Consider the following 12,559-nt stretch of genomic DNA (forward strand, 5'->3'; position numbering starts at 1 on the left):
TGGTGGAAGTACGGAAACTAGTGAGTTTTGGGCTTCTGTCGTTTCTACAATGCAAGAAGGAAAATTACCTCGAGAAGCGTTATTGAGGACTGTAGCTAGAATACGAGGTGTAATAGGTTGGGAGGATCCTGTTGAGTCTCTTTCAGTTCATGCATATATTGCTAAGAGCCAACATGAAGCTTTGATGGAAGAAAAGAGATGAGGAAATTTTGATGATGCGAGAGAAGGAAATTCTTCTAAGAGGCAAACTCGAGGACACAAGGCTCGGGAGGCAACTTCACAAGAATTGTCTATAAAGGATACCTAAACATCATTGGAAGAAAAAACAAGGGAGACAAAAGATAAGGGCAAATCAATTGCTTATAAGCTACTTTCTGACATTGAAGCGGCAACAAATTTGAACGGGGTGTTGGAAGAACGTATATTAAACACTAATGCATCATGCTATTGATAGAAGAATATATAAAGATAAAGAAGAGGTTGATATTGGTTACAAGCAACCAACAAATGAAAAGAATGGGTATAATCAATGAGTACGTTTTAAAGATTATAGTGATAAGAAAATGAAAACTTTGAGTTATTATACTCGAAAGCATTAGACAATGACAACTACTGAGGTATTGGTGAAAGTAGGAGATATAGAGGAACCAATTGTTGCTTTAGTCGACCATAGTTCTAAAATAAATCTCATATCTAAAGATCTTTATAAGAAGCAAAAATGGCCAATTGAAATGGAACATGGATGGGCAATACGAGCAGCTAATAACACATGAGACAAATTATATAGAGCTTCTCTAGATGTCAAAATTTGGATTGAGGATCTTACGAAGGAGCAACATTTCTTTGTTCAAGATACAACGTCTTATCCGTTGATTTTAGGACAACCTTATATTACTGCAACACGGATAGAAACAAAAATATTTGATGATGGTTTTCCTTATGCAAGGGTACATGGCGAAGATGGAAAGAAAGCTGTACAATTTCTAATAGTACCTCTTAAACATAAACGGAATCGAGATAGGTTGAGGGAGAAACCATTGCCAAAGATTGTTGAAGGATTTAAGGATTTTGGGGAGGTACCACTATAAAACGAGATTATGGAGGTACAAAAGAGGAGATACTCTCGCGAGATGAAGGTGCCTTTGATGCAAGTTTTATTGATATTTTGGAGAATGGAAATATTATGGAAATATAATGGAAATATAATGGAGAAAGTTGATGATTTTAAAAGAAAAGAAAGAAAAAGATTATATAATGTTGAAGGAGAATTACACAAGTTAGGTACATTGCAAGATGATGAAAGGATTTTAGGTGTTTATGAAGAAAATGGACTGGAAGATTCATTGGAATTGATTACATCTATTGGATTAGAAGATAATGATAAAATTGTTGAGATTCATTCAAGAGAGGTTCATACCATACTTAAATCTTTTCAAGTACCAGAAGTCACTGTAGAGACAAAATATGAAATGGCAGATAAGAAGATAAAGCCTGTTGTCGGACCATTATCAGAAGATTCTAAAGAACAAATGGGAGAAGCATCAAAAGAAGCAAGTTTAAGAAATCCAATGAGTATTGGACATCAGTTTACTAAAGAGACTTTTGAAGAATTGAAGATTGGTTCTGATGGTTCTTTATTGCCGGAGGAAATTACTTGCTTCAAAAAGATGTTGGCTAAACAAGGTAGATCGTTTGCCTTCGAATCTCATGAAATTGGGTGTGTGGATCCGAATATTATAACACCTATGGTTATCTTCACTGTACCGCATGTACCTTGGAATCTAAGATCGATTCTAGTATCGAGGGCACATTTATCTAAATTGGTGGAACTATTAAAAGAAAAGATGAAGATGAAAATATTGGAACCCTCATTTGCACTGTATTCTAGTCGATGGTTTACGGTACCCAAGAAGAATGGGTCACTACGGTTTATTCAAGTTATGCAACCGATGAATGCAGTAACTGTCAGGAATGCAGGAATTGAACCTATTGTGGATGAATTTATTGAAGCATTTGCTGGAAGGGCGATCTATTCAATGGATGCCTTGTATTCAAGTTATGATCAATTTCAACGTGCCAAAGGAAGTAGAGATATGACGATGATAAAGACACCACTTGGATTGGTTAGAATGTGTTCTCTTCCTCAAGGCGCAATCAACTCAGTTGCGCATATGATGAATGGGATGAATAAGGTATTGAGAGATTTTATTCCGGAAAAGACTATGCCTTTTCTGGATGATGTTCCTATAAAAGGGTACAGAGAAGAAGACAAGGATGAAACTTTAGATAAGAGGGGATGTCGCAAATATGTTGTTGATCATATACAAGATTGTGAAAAGATTTAAACTCTGCTTGGAGAAGTTCATCTTACATTATCGAGTATGAAGTCCGTATTTGGAGTACGATATTCTATTACGTGCTTTCCTGCTCGAGAACGTGCCGAGCGTCTGGCTGTAGAAGGTAGTATGGAGATTCACCAATATTCAAGCAATTTATCGGTTTTTGACTGTTGGAATACAAACAACTGCAAGAATACATCGTAAATCTATACGGATGCCCTTCGATTGCTTGTCGAAGTCCTTTTTGCCTCAACTGGTAGGTCTCTAGACGTTACAGAGAACCCCGAACAACCCAAACTGCTAATCTTTGATACCGCTTTATACTCACAATCTTGTATCCATTGACTGTCTTGTTAGATTAACCCAATAAATTTCATTCACTCCACATACTCAATCCTATAGTCACCCTTTTAACTCTTCATCACACACGTAACTCGATTTCACAAAACAGTCAAGAGTAATCAAACCTACTTCATTAAAATCCCGATTCACCATTACAACACTGACTTCAAGAACGATTGCCTCAGTCTTCCCAAAACCCTATGAAGAAAAAAAATCCAATTCTTTGACTTCTTTTCCCGCCCAAAGCATGAAGCTAGCTCTCTCTGCTTCAAAAAAAAACTCTCCCCCAAACTTATTCTCTCCCCTAACCTTATCCTCTGAATTTTTTCAATCTTCCATCTTGGATCCAGAATTGGCTCCCACCGTCAGAGCTTGGATCCGAAATTGGCTCTCGCTGTCAGAACTTCCTCCTTTGTTTTTATCTTTAAGAGATCTTTTTACCGAAAACAATGTTCCCTGAAATGGCACAAAGAACAGTACAGCCTGAAACAGAATCGAAACCCTGTAATCGGGACCACATTGAGTCGCCCGACCAATTCAGGTCTCATATTGGCTAAGAGTCCAGTAGTAAGACCCGGATGTTCCCGAAATTGGATCAAATTGGTCCTTCGCGTCAGATTGGCTGAGGCCCGTAGTAACACCTGGATTTTTCTGTAATTAGACTACATTGGGTTTCCCGACCAATTTAGGTCTCATATTGGGTAAGAGGATCCGGATTGGATTCTTGAAATTAGATCCAATTTGCTCTTTGAACCAGGCTCACACTTCGTATAAATTGGTCCTTTCTCTTCGTGCTGACTCCCATTATTGGAATCGAATGGAGCATTTCAGTATGCCCCCGCTGACTGTAACGGGGTGACTTTACCTGGCCACTCAGTATTTGCACTAGAGTTGGTCGTCGCTCTCAATATTCGAGGTAACTGAACATTAATAAAAGTCCCCTTCTTTTATATTTTCACGGTATACTCGTGTTACAACACGACATCCATCCCCTCAAAACCTGTGCATCCTCCGGTATGCACTAATTTATCCAATTGCTGTTTGTTTCAGAATATATCCTCTACGTCTTTGTCCAGTTCGTCTTCGTCACTTTCATTATCCAAATCACTTTCATCATCTTGCTGTGGAATCTCTATACCTTCATTAAGGTCTTCCATATTCATCTCCGCGTGTCTTCGTTTAAATATTTTCATTCACTTCCCTGCAATTGGTATTTTCAATTTTGTACCATCTAACTCTCGTAATGAGTAAGTCGCATTATCATGAACAGTTGTAACTACATATGGTCCAAACCAACGTTTTCAAAATTTCCGCAAAGTACTATGTTGATTATCCAGATTATTGTCATAAACAAGTACCCAGTCACCTTCCTCGATTGCTTTTGGTCTCAATCGACGTTGCTCATCGAATCGCGCCTTGTTTTGTAACCTTGCTATTTTTAACCTTTCCAATGCTATCTGCACATCTTTCGATCTTTGCTCCAATTGTCGAATCCTAATAGCCAGTAGTTCTTCTCTTGTCAATCCATCTTCCCATGGTAGCATACTCCAAGTAAGTACCTTTTTTTCAATCGGCATAATTGGTTTTTGACCTGTCATAAGTTCTTCTGGCATATATCCTGTCACCGAGCGATGTGTTGTTCGATCAGCCCATAATGCAAATGACAAAAGCCGTGGCCACTCTTTAACTTTCCCATTACAAGCTTTAACCAATGCTTTCACAATCGGCGGGTGACCGCGTTCGCTTTTTGCATTCCCTTCAGGATTATAAGCAGTAGTCAGTGATAGTTTAACTCCACATCTTTTAAAGAACTTACGAGTTTCTTGTGCATTTAATTCTCTACAATCTGCAGTGATTTTTCCTACGCATGTGTATCGGCAAATGACATCTTCAAGCAAAAATCTACAAATTCCCTCTGTAGATTTTGTCCTCAATGCTCTTCCTTCTACTTGATTTGTTAAATCTTCGCGAGCTAAGACCAAATATCTCATCTGCCATAACCCAACTGGCATAATAACCAAATCAACAACCCATTTGAAATGAATAGCCAAAGGATACGTAAGATAAAGACCATCTCGATGTCGGATATTAGAATACGATTGACAGATTTCACATGACTCTACAAATGAGAGCACATCTCGATACATATTTTTCCACCAATATTGTTCCTTGAGTTTAGCAAAAGTAGCCCTGATTCCTCTATGCCCTGCCCATAAACTATCATGAAACTCCTTTAATAATTTTAGTTTTTCTTCCTTTTTGCCTATCATTCATCGTGGCATCCTAATTCCTTTCTTCGGTCTCTTCCATAAGAATCCATCTCGAAGCAAAAATCCATATGCTATTTTTCTTATTTGTTTGAATTTTTCTGTAGACCAATTCCCCTACTTAGTCAAGGTATTCAAGTAATGACCAATATCCAATAATCTTCCTTCATAAGATTCTTCAAGAAATAGCTTGTCTTCTTTGTTGAGATTTGATATTGAATAGAATTTCAATCCGACGTAATCAATGTCTTCAACCATTTCGTCCTCCCCCTCGTATCTTGCTCAAGATAGCATGTTTGCTACTAAATTGTCCTTCCCAGTAATATGCTTAAATTCTGGATTTAGTGACTTAATATAAGCAATCCATTTCAACATTGCAATATCTGGCGTTGAATAGTTAATAATCATTCCAAGCAATGGCAAGCAATTTGTTTCAATTACTACTACTGCCCCAATCAAATAATCTTTTTTAGCTTTCATAGCCGAAACGACTCCCCAAAGTTCTCTTTTGACTTGCGAATATGCACGCTGACGAATACTTAAAACTTTAGCTCCAAATCGAACTCCAAATCTATTCCCACTGGAATCATCTTGACAAACAGCCCATCCAATAGCAATTGGACTAGCATCCACAATAAGAATCACTGGTCTATTGCACTTATAATCAAGCTTCCTCAATATTGGAGGTGACATCAATAATTTCTTCAATCTTTGCATTGCCTGAATATGCCTTTCTTTCCATTTAAATTGGTAGCCCTTGCATAACAGTTCATATAATGGATCCACTATGTGAGCATAATGAGGGATTCAGATTCGATGAAATACACATGCACCCAAAAATCTGCGAACCTCTGTTAAAGAATCACAATCTTCTTTCATCCTTCCAATTGCATCGACTTTAGTCAGATCTGGTTTTCATTCGTAAGATCCACATAAATGTAAAACAATCACAACCTCTCGTACTCCAAATACGGACTTCATACCCGATAATGTAAGATGAACTTCTCCAAGCCGAGTTAAAATCTTTTCACAGTCTTGTATATGATCAACAACATATTTGTGACACCCCCTCTTATCTAAAGTTTCATCCTTGTCTCCTTCTCTACACCTTTTTATAGGAACATCATCCAGAAAAGGCATAGTCTTTTCCGGAATAAAATCTCTCAATACCTTATTTATCCCATTCATCATATGCGCAACTGAGTTGGTCGCACCTTGAGGAAGTGTGCACATTCTAACGAATCCAAGCGGTGTCCTCATCATTGTCATATCTCTACTTCCTTCGGCAAGTTGAAATTGATCATAACCTGAATACAAATCACCCATTGAATAGATCGCCCTTCCAGCAAACGCCTCAGCAAATTCATCCACAATAGGTCCAATTCCTGCATTCCTGACAGTTACAGCATTCACCGGTTGCATATCTTGAATAAACCGTAGTGACCCATTCTTCTTAGGTATCGTAAACCATCGACTAGAATACGGCGCAAATGAAGGTTCTAATATTTTCATCTTTATCTTTTCTTTCAATAGTTCCCCTAATTTAGGTAAATGTGCCCTCGGTACTGGAATCGGTCTTAGATTCCAAGGTACATGCGGTACAGTGAAGATAACCATAGGTGTTATAATATTTGGATCCACACACCCAATTTCATGAGATTCGAAGGCAAACGATCTACCTTGTTTAGCCAACATCTTTTTGAAGCAAGTAATTTCCTCCGGCAATAAAGAACCATCAGAACCAATCTTCAATTCTTCAAAAGTCTCTTCAATAAACTGATGTCCAATACTCATTGGATCTCTTAAACTTGCTTCTTTTGATGCTTCTCCCATTTGTTCTTTAGAATCCTCTGGTAATGGTCCGGCAACAAGCTTTACCCTCTTATCTGCCGTTTTATATCTCGTCTCTACTGTGACTTCTGGTGCTTCAAAAGATTCAAGCATGGTATAAACCTCTTTCGAATGAATCTCAACAATCTTATCATTATCCCCTAACCCAATAGATGTAATCAATTCCAATGAATCTTCCAGCCCATTTTCTTCATAAACACCCAAAATCCTCTCATCATCTTGCAATGCACCTATCTTGCGTAACTGTCCTTCAATATCATATAATCTTTTTCTTTCTTTTCTTTTAAAATCATCAACTTTCTTACACATAATATTTCCATTCTCCAATATACCAATAAAACTCGCATCAAAGGCACCTTCATCTCACGAAAGTACCTCCTCTTTTGTACCTTCCTAATCTCGCTTTACAGTGGTACCTCCCCAAAATCCTTAAATCCTTCAACAATCTTTGGCAATGGTTTCTCCCTCAACCTATCTCGATTCCGTTCATGGTTAGGAGGTACTGTTAGAAATTGTACAGCTTTTCTCCCATCTTCGCTCCGTACCCTTGCATAAGCAGAACCATCGTCCAGTACTTTTGTTTCCATCCTTGTTGCCATAATATAAGGTTGTTTTAAAATCAACGAATAAGACGTTGTATCTTGAACAAAGAAATGTTGCTCCATCGCAACATCCCCAATCCGAAATTTTACATTTGGACAAACTCCATATAATTCGCTTTGTCTTTTATTAGCTGCTTGAATTGCCGATCCATGTTCCATATCAAATGGCCATTTTCACTTCTTATAAAGATCTTTAGACATGAGATTTATTTCAGAACCATGATCGACTAAAGCAACTATTGGTTCTTCTATATCTCCTACTTTCACCAATACCTCAGTAGTTGCCCTTGTCCAATGCTTTCAAGTATAATGGCTCAAAGTTTCCATTTCCTTATCACTAGAATCTTCGAAATGTACTCGTTGATTATATCCATTCTTTTCATTTGTTGGTAACCAATATCAACCTCTTCTTCATCTCTATATATTCTTGCATCAATAGCATGACTCATTCCAGTTTCGTCCATCAATTGCCTATTTCGCTTAATGCTGTCAATGATAACATCATGAAACTCCTTCTTTGTAATTCTCAAGACTTCTTTCAATGTGAATTCTACCTTAGCGTTTTATATACGTTCTTCCAACACCCCTTTCAAATTTGTTGCCGCTTCAATGTCAGAAAGTAGCTTATAAGCAATTGATTTGCCCTTATCTTTTGTCTCCCTTGTTTTTTTCTTCCAATGATGCTGAGGTATTCTTACAGACAATTCTTGTGAAGCTGCCTCCCGAGCCTTGTCTCCTCGAGTTTGCCTCTTAGAAGAATTTCCTTCTCTATTATCATCAAAATTCTCTCGTCTCTTTTCTTCCATCAAAGCTTCATGTTGGCTCTTAGCAATATATGCATGAACTGAAAGAGATTCAACAGGATCCTCCCAACCTGTTCTACCTCGTATTGTAGCTGCAGTCCTCAATAACGCTTCTCGAGGTAATTTTCTTTCTTGCATTGTAGAAACGACAGAAGCCCAAAACTCACTAATTTCCATACTTCTACCAATTTCATCATCTACTCTAGCACCATAACTTGGACTTTCTCGTGCTGCTGTTTCATGCTCTTTTAGGTAATCTTGAACCAATGCTCTCATTCCTCCCTTGCCAAAATTGGTTTGAAGAAGATCCTCCCTATCTTTCAATGCTATCTTCCCATCTTTCCAGCATATAATTCCCTACCGTATCATATTATTAAATTCATTGCAATCTTTTCTAGTGTGTGAAGCGTCATCACACCAAAAGCATCTTTGTACATATCCTTGTTTTGAAACATTCTTCGAATTGTTTATTGAAGTATTCTCTTCAAGTCTTACTAATTTGATTTGAAGATCTCGCATTCCTCGTATAATTTCTTCCATCCCCATATCTGCTTTCTTTGATAAGGATGTCGAAGGTTGAACTGTAGGCATTGTTGGTGGTGTTGTATGTACTGGAGCTTTGGATGCTTGTACTGTTTTCGGAATGTTGCTCCTATCCTTCCTCCTTTCTCTTTTTGTAAGCAACCCCACAGCATCTTCAACGTTCTTCCACTTTGTTGTCAATCCTTAATGTTCTTCTTTTTCTTCAAGAAGAAGTTCTAATTTCCCTTGCAATTCTCCATCAGCAGCTTGAAGAAATAGATCAACTTTGTTCGGCTCCAATGTCAATTTTTCTACCTTCGACAATTGAGAGTACTACCTCTCAAATTCCCTTAGTAGCCCTGTTGCTTGCAAATTCTTATTGGGCCGTTCAATCCATTCCAGAAAAAACTTCTTAGTAACGTGATCAACATCTTCCAAGAAATATTCGTCTTTCAATGCATGTAAAAAACCCTCCCATGAATTCCCATAACGATCCGTAATTGATATAATATGGTCTCTTATCTCCAGTATCATGGCAAGTCCAAATAATTCAACCATTTTCTTCTCAGAAATCCGATTTAATTCTATTTCACGAACATAACATCTTAAATACCTTGAAATATTCCTTCCATCAAATTGATCAATTTTATTGACCACTGCTTGCAATGCTTTGGTTGCCAAAGCTTTCTTTTGATCATTGCTTTGCTGTTGCTGCATTGATAATGAGAAGGCTTGAAACATACTAGCAATAGATGGATCCATGTGCATACCTTGTCCTTTAGAAGAATCCCCACCAGAAACTTCTCCCAAAAATCCTTCAAAATTTTTATTTTCATTTTCCATAAAATATTGATAAAATCAACCAAAATCCAGTACCTTCTACCTCAAGCTTTCAAGTCGGGTTCACTACTTTTGTCATATTATGTGCTTTCCTGCTCAAGAACGCACCGGGCGTCTAGTTGTAGAAGGTAGTATGGAGATTCGCCAATATTCAAGCAGTTTATCGGTTTTTGACTATTGGAATATAAACAACTGCAAGAATACATCGTAAATCTATATGGATGCCCTTCGACTGCTTGTCGAAGTCCTTTTTGCCCCAGTCGGTAGGTCTCTAGACATTACAGAGAACCCCGAACAACCCAAACTGCTAATCTTCGATACCGCTTTATACTCACAATCCTGTATCCACTGACTGTTTTGTTAGATTAACCCAATAAATTTCATTCAATTCACATACTCAATCCTATAGACACCTTTTTAACTCTTCATCACACACGTAACTCGATTTCACAAAACAGTCAAGAGTAATCAAACCCACTTCATTAAAATCCTGATTCACCATTACAACACTGACTTCAGCAACGATTGCCTCAGTCTTCCCAAAACCCTATGAAGAAAAAAAATCCAATTCTCTGTCTTCTTTCCCCGCCCAAAGCATGAAGCTAGCTCTCTCTTCTTCAAAAAAAAACTCCCCCCTAAACTTATTCTCTCCCCTAACCTTATCCTCTAAATTTTTTCAATCTTCCATCTTGGATCTGGAATTGGCTCCCACCGTCAGAGCTTGGATCCGAAATTGGCTCTCGCTGTCAGAGCTTCCTCCTTCGTTTTTATCTTTAAGAGATCTTTTTACCGAAAACAATGTTCCCTGAAATGGCACAAAGAACAGTACAGCCTGAAACAGAATCGAAACCCTGTAATTGGGACCACATTGAGTCGCCCGACCAATTCAGGTCTCATATTAGCTAAGAGTCCAGTAGTAAGACCCGGATGTTCCCGAAATTGGATCAAATTGGTCCTTCACGTCAGATTGGCTGAGGCCCGTAGTAAGACCTGGATTTTCCTGTAATTAGACTGCATTGGGTTGCCCTACCAATTCATGTCTCATATTGGGTAAGTGGATCCGGATTGGATTCTTGAAATTGGATCCAATTTGCTCTTCGAACCAGGCTCACCCGTCGTGTGAATTAGTCCTTTCTCTTCGTGTTGACTCCTATTATTGGAATCGAATGGAGCATTTCAGTATGCCCTGGCTGATTGTAACGGGGTGACTAAACCTGGCCACTCAGTATTTGTATTGGAGTTGGTCGTTGCTCCCAATATTCGAGGTAACTGAACATTAATAAAAGTCCCCTTTCTTTATATTTTTACGATATACTCGTATTACAACAAGACAACGAGAGGTTATGTTTGTTGGACATTTATGTGGATCTTACGGAAGAAAATCAGATCCGACTAAAGTTGATGCAATTGGAAGGATGAAAGAAGATTGTGATTCTTTAATAGAGGTTCACAGGTTTTTAGGTGTATGTGTATTTTATCGAATCTGAATCCCTCATTATGCTCACATAGCGGATCCATTATATGAACTGTTACGCAAGGGCTACCGATTTAAATGGGAAGAAAGGCATATTCAGGCAATGCAAAGATTGAAGAAATTATTGATGTCACCTCCAATATTGAGGAAGCTTGATTATAAGTGCAATAGACCAGTGATTCTTATTGTGGACGCTAGTCCAATTGCCATTGGATGGGCTGTGGATCAAGATGATTCCAGTGGGAATAGATTTGCAGTTCGATTTGGAGCTAAAGTTTTAAGTATTTGTTAGCGTGCATATTCGCCAGTCAAAAGAGAACTTTGGGGAGTTGTTTCGGCTATGAAAGCTGAAAAAGACTATTTGATTGGGGCAGTAGTAGTAATTGAAACAGATTGCTTGCCATTGCTTTGAATGATTATTAACTGTTCAACACCAGATATTGCAATGTTGAAATGGATTGCTTATATTAAGTCACTAAATCCAGAATTTAAGCATATCACTGGGAAGGACAATTTAGTAACAGACATGCTATCTCGAGCAAGATACGAGAGGGAGGACGAAATGGTTGAAGACATTGATGATGTCGGATTGAAATTCTATTCAATATCAAATCTCAACAGAGAAGACAAGCTATTTCTTGAAGAATCTTATAAAGGAGAATTATTGGATATTGGTCATTATTTGAATACCTTGTCTAAGCAAGGGAATTGGTCTACAGAAAAATTCAAACAATTAAGAAAAATAGCATATGGATTTTTGCTTCGAGATGGATTCTTATGGAAGAGACCGAAGAAAGGAATTGGGATGCCACAACGAGTGATAGGTAAAAAAGAAGAAAAACTAAAATTATTAAAGGAGTTTCATGATAGTTTATGGGCAGGGCATAGAGGAATCAGGGCTACTTTTGCTAAACTCAAGAACGATATTGGTGGAAAAATATGTATCGAGATGTGCTCTCATTTGTAGAGTCATGTGAAATTTGTCAATCGTATTCTAATATCCGACATCGAGATGGTCTTTATCCTACGTATCCTTTGGCTATTCATTTCAAATGGGTTGTTGATTTGGTTATTATGCCGGTTGGGTTATGGCAGATGAGATATTTGGTCTTAGCTCGCGAAGATTTATCAAATCAAGTAGAAGGAAGAGCATTGAGGACAAAATCTACAGAGGGAATTTATAGATTTTTGCTTGAAGATGTCATTTGCCGCTACGGATGCATAAGAAAAATCACTGCAGATTGTAGAGAATTAAATGCACAAGAAACTGGTAAGTTCTTTGAAAGATGTGGAGTTAAACTATCACTGACTACTGCTTATAATCCTTAAGGGAATGCAAAAAGCGAACGTGGTCACCCACCGATTGTGAAAGCATTAGTTAAAGCTTGTAATGGGAAAATTAGAGAGTGGCCACGGCTTTTGTCATTTGCATTATGGGCTGATCGAACAACACATAGTTCAGTGATAGGATATATGCCAGTAGAACTTATGACAGGTCGAAAATCAATTATGCCGATTG

The sequence above is a fragment of the Physcomitrium patens genome, chromosome 20, assembly GCF_059467195.1.
Source record: "Physcomitrium patens ecotype Gransden chromosome 20, ASM5946719v1, whole genome shotgun sequence".
Lineage (NCBI taxonomy): Eukaryota > Viridiplantae > Streptophyta > Bryopsida > Funariales > Funariaceae > Physcomitrium > Physcomitrium patens.